Source organism: Peromyscus leucopus, chromosome 4 (genome assembly GCF_004664715.2).
Source record: "Peromyscus leucopus breed LL Stock chromosome 4, UCI_PerLeu_2.1, whole genome shotgun sequence".
NCBI lineage: Eukaryota > Metazoa > Chordata > Mammalia > Rodentia > Cricetidae > Peromyscus > Peromyscus leucopus.
The window spans coordinates 104,407,604-104,412,756 of record NC_051066.1 but is presented as its reverse complement, the minus strand read 5'-3'; the positions used below and the strand labels follow the sequence as shown (position 1 = coordinate 104,412,756).

At 45.3% G+C, this 5,153-nt stretch overlaps 1 pseudogene; it reads right to left on the bottom strand.

Annotated features, from left to right (window-relative positions):
- Positions 1-775: 775 nt before the first annotated feature.
- LOC114709523 lies at positions 776-1,333 on the bottom strand (annotated as a pseudogene).
- Between the last annotated feature and the right edge of the window lie 3,820 nt (positions 1,334-5,153).

Genomic DNA, 5,153 nt, shown 5'->3' with positions numbered 1-5,153 from the left:
TTTCTCGCATCATGTATTGGGTCTGGGCCAGCTTTGTCTATGGGATGTGTGGTTTGTACTCTTCTTTCTAGCCCCCATTGTCCCATTACCGTAATTCACCAAAGAGTCCATCTCTGCTCATTGACTTCGAATAACACCTGGGCTCGGCCTGTGGATGTGCGCAGTTCGTCTCTGGGTTTTCTCCTCTGGGAAAAAGGGTGCTTTTTGAGGAATTACATGCAATGCCTAAGCTTAGAACCCCAGATTGGAAATGGCATTTTTTTTTTTTTTTTTTTTTTTTTTTTTTTTTTTTTTTTTTTTTGTTTTTCGAGACAGGCTTTCTCTGTGTAATAGTCCTGGCTGTTCTGGAACTCATTTTGTAGACCAGGCTGGCCTTGAACTTACTGAGACCTGCCTGCCTCTGCCTCCCAAGTACTGGGATTAAAGGTGTGCACTACCACCAACCAGCTGAGAAATAGCATTTTTTTTTTTTTTGGGGTTTTGTTTTTTGTTTTGTTTTGTTTTTAATTCAAATGTACTTTATTTTTAGACAACCTACATGACATGTTTTTTTTTTCTAGAAAGAAAGAAAGAAAGAAAGAAAGAAAGAAAGAAAGAAAGAAAGGGAGAAAGAAGAAAGGAAGAAAGAAAAAAGCAGTGTCTCCACTCTAAATAAATAAATCATGGTCAAAATAAAAGCTCAAGATGACATCGGTCTCCTTTGTCCTAAGTCCTAGTGTCTTATGGTTGGTAAGCAGCAGCCAGGTATAGTGACAGGGAACAGATCCAATTTTTTTTAACATTTTTCTATTTCTAAGCCATCCTTACAGAAAATCATGTATGGAGTCACACCATCTTCACAGTAGTCCAGGAAAGCAACCATGCCATCTGGATTCATGTTTTCACCAATAAAAAACTGGTAGTTATTGAAATTAGCAAGGATGTGCCTAATTTGCTCTGCAGTCCCAGTGATAAAAGGCTTTACACTCTTTCTGGTTTCTGCTCTTCAAGTTTGCCTTTGAGTGATTTCATGTCATCTTTGAAGTACTTTTTGTAGGCCTCTTTTGTGAAGCTGGTTTCTTGTAAGTAGTGATTCATGACGACATCCACACCGGTAACTACTGTGTTTTCAGTACCTTCGCCCTCTGGGCCTTCAGCGGAAGAATTTCCACCAATGAGCGAGTCATCAACGTTACCTTCTGTCCTACTGACCATCTTGCCCTTCACCTCCAGGCACAGCCCGTCCATGATCTCCCGGATCTTGAAGATGTTGGAAAACAGCTTGTCATGGCTGATGAGGTCTTGGTGGCGGCTGGGGACAGAGCAAGTGCAGAGCAGCTGGAGTGCGGCCCCCCCACCCGCAAGTATGGGGGGTGGGGGGGGATGACAGGGGATGGTGTTCTTATAGATGGTTTTACCTGTAGGAATTGCTTCTCCATTCAGAAAAACCCACGTTCTTTGTGTAATGAGCTTTCCATTCCATCATATTTTTTAAAAGTAAAGGATTTATTTATTTATTTATTTATTTTTTGGTTTTTCGAGAAAGGGTTTCTCTGTGTAGCTTTGCGCTTTCTGAATCATTGGTAGCCAGGTTGGCTCGAACTCACAAAGATCGCTGCTTGCTCCGAGTGCTGGATTAAAGCTTGCCAAGGGCAAAGGATTTATTTTTTGAGAGGGAGGGAGGGAGAGAGGAAGGCGGGTGTTCACGCACTTGAATGCAGGTACCTGTGGAGGCCAGAAGAGGGCATCAGATCTCCTGGAGGTGGAGTCACAAACAGTTGTGAGCCACCCACAACTGGGAACCGAATCCAGGTCCTCTGGAAGAGCAGCATGCAATCTTAACTGCTGAGCCTTCTCTCCAGCCCCACGATTCTATCACATTTTAAACCTTGCTTCCTCTCATCTGCTCGCTGCGGCTAGTCCCTGCAGCTTTGGACAGAAGTGTTCCTACGCTTGCCCTACATGAAAACCTTCCGACCAAAGGACTAACTCAGGAGGGTGACAGAAAGAAAGACGGATGGAGGAGGGAGCCTTCTCAGTGGGCCTCTGGGGGAGGCAGGATGCTGCCCGTTGTGTCCACCGGAAGTCTTGAAGCTCCCCTCAGGGCCCGAGTCATCCGGACACGCCAGTTTTCTTCCCAGTGGTCTTGCCAGGGAGAGGAGATGTGCTATTTTAGAAGGCTGAATCAGGACTCTCTGGAACCTGACACCCATCCATGTGTGGACAGGGGCCACAGCCCCTGCAGCGCCACGTCTGGTGCAGGGTGACACGATCATTTCCTCTCACTACTTCAGGCAGCATGGGGCTTCCGACAGCATGAGAGGCCCACTGTGACTCTTGACACACACCGTGACTCTCTGCCTTGCCGTTATTTGATATCAGTTCTAGTGTCTTTTTAAGATATATTTTACTTATGTGTGTGTTCGTGGTCCTGTGTATTATGTACATGTACACACATGTGAAGGTGGGTACCTGGGGAGGGCATCAGATGCCCTGGAGCTGGAGTTTCAGACAGGTGGGAGCCCCTGGAGTGCCAGGAAAGGAATGCCGGTCCTCTGCAAGAGCAGCAAGTCCTCTTAACAGCTGAGCCATCTCTCTGCCCCTGTGTCTTTTTCTCAGTGGTTTTGTCTTTACTTCCCCCCAAAAGAAGAATTTAACCTGTAAGCCCACCACTTTAGACAACCACCAGAAAGAAGGCACTCTTAAAATCAACTTTTTTCTCTCTATGTAAGTGTAAAGTGGGCCCAGGAGGGTAGTTAGTTGATAAATACTTGCCTGTCCTGCGTGACGCCCTGGATCCAATCCCTTGGACTACATAAGCCGAGCGCGGTGGTCCACACCTAGAATCCTAGCACTGGGGAGATGAAAGCAGGAGAATCGGAAACTCAAGGTTGTCATTGGCTTCATAGAAAGTTCTCTGGGCCAGCCTCAGTTATGTGAGACCCTGTCTCAAACCAAAAAATAAAATAAAAATTTAATAGTATATTTCATTTTACAAATGTACTGTAATCAACTGCTTGTAACTACACACATTTTTTTTTTTTTTGAAGCATCACCCTGAGTTAAAATCATCTCAGCCAGCCCTCTCGACAGCTCTGGGATTTTATGATTTTATTCAATGAATAGGCGAGGAAACCAATGTGGATATACAGGGAGCTTGATGTCACAGCTAGTACAGAACAGGCCCAGCGTGTGTAACAAATGTTCCCACCTACACTGTGATCCATGTCCCGAGCCCTTGTACTTATGTCTTCTCACTCACAGCTACAGTTTAGCCCCCAAAGGTTCATGGGCTAGAAGTCTAGTGCAGAGGAGCTGAGGTGGTGGGATCTTTAAGGGGTGGAGCCCAGTGGGAGGCAGTTAGGATGCGAAGTGTGTTAGGATACAGAGCGCTCCATCCTTATTCTCAGGGGACCGTCTCAGGTCTTACGGGACTGGGTCAACTCTGGTAAGGACGGGATGCTGGATGAGAACCCGAGCCTTTTGAACCCCTTTGCTGTACCCACCACCTTCGCCACAGTGTGCCATTTGACCCGATGACCTCACCAGAGCCAGTGCTGGTGCCCTGCTCTTGACCGGTCAAAACTGGGAACCAAATAAAACCCCTTTCTTTAGAAAGCACTCCACCTCCAATGTTCTGTTACGGTAACATGCAAAGAGACCATGAAAGCCACTCTGAGAGGGATGTGTTATCTTACTATTTTTATTTAATGTTTTTGGTTGCCTATGAGTTTGAACATATTCCCATGTTTTACAAGTCATTTTTATTGGGTTTCCTACGGTCTTTCCCCCATTTTTTAATGTCTTCTCCTGTGTGTGTGTGTGTGTGTGTGTCTGTCTGTCTGTCTGTCTGTCTGACTGTCTGTGTGTACATGTATGTCTGTATCTGTCTGTATCTGTGTGTGTGTGTGTGTGTGTGTGTGTGTGTGTGTGTGTGTGTGTGACACACAGTCTTCAGTGTTCTTAACTTTTAATTGTGTTATGGTTATCCAGGCCTGAGAAGTTGTAAATAAACTGCATTACTCTGCCTGCCTCTGTGTCTTGGGCGCTGACATTGCAGTCATGAGCCATCATGCCCAGCTTGTTCCCGTTATTTTCACACTTGAGAGGTTTGCACCCCTCCTGTGTAAAGATAAATGTTCATTCCTATCTTTAAGGTGGAAAGTGCATTTGCTTTCTGCATTTCATCCTTTATTCTGTTCTAGAAGTTATTGGCACTTTCCCCCCAAAAAAAAGTCTATTCAGAAGGACATTGAACAGCATGCCTGCATCCTTTATCTGTTCTGACACTTGCTACCTGGAAGAGTCTTATCTCATCATCCGATTGCCAGGTGCGTCATGTCTGATATCTGGACCAGAGACTGAGGATCACACCCAAGAAAGACACAAATTCCAACTAAAGCCACACTAACTTTTAGAACTTACCCCCCATTACTGAATGCATCTAAAGCATGCATTCATGACATCTAAACCATAGGATGTTTTTGTTCTCAGGGCCAGACAATTGCTCTAAATTTTCACTGAACACTTCTGTATAACTGTGTCTGCCACACAGCTAGAGTTGGTGTATGGCTTCTCATCTTGCAGTATAATTCCCGTTTACATTCCCAGGTGTCAGAGAATTCCGCCTGACCCCTAATTCACAGCCCTTTACAGCATGTTGATGTCTTAGCTTCTACAATGTCCTTGTTGGACATCTGAGTTCTTTTTCACAAAGGCAGCAGCCCAACTGGCCATGCCTGAACCATACATTCTTCTTGGTTGCATTATTAAATTCTCAGTTTTTTTTCTTAACAACTATTACATCTGAAAGTTTATTGGTGTTGGCTGGGGCTTCCTGTTTCATCCTGTTAAAAACTGGTTTGAGTCGGTCACAGTCTGGTGGTTCATTGATTGTCCTGGACATCCAGTCACCCTGACATTTGGACACCTCTGCTTTCCACATCGTTATTTTACATCTTTGAACATCAAAGTTCACAGTGAGAAAAGTGCAGCTCAGGCTGGTGGGGTGACTTGACCAGAGTCACAGGACGACTGTGGGGGCTGTGCATAGGCACAGAGATTTGCATGCTTGCTCATCTTCCTCAGAAACGGGTTCTTGTCTGGTCACTGACCGTAGATGTACATGACAGTCTCGTGTCACCTCCATGCCAGGGTTCACTCTTTCAACAGCC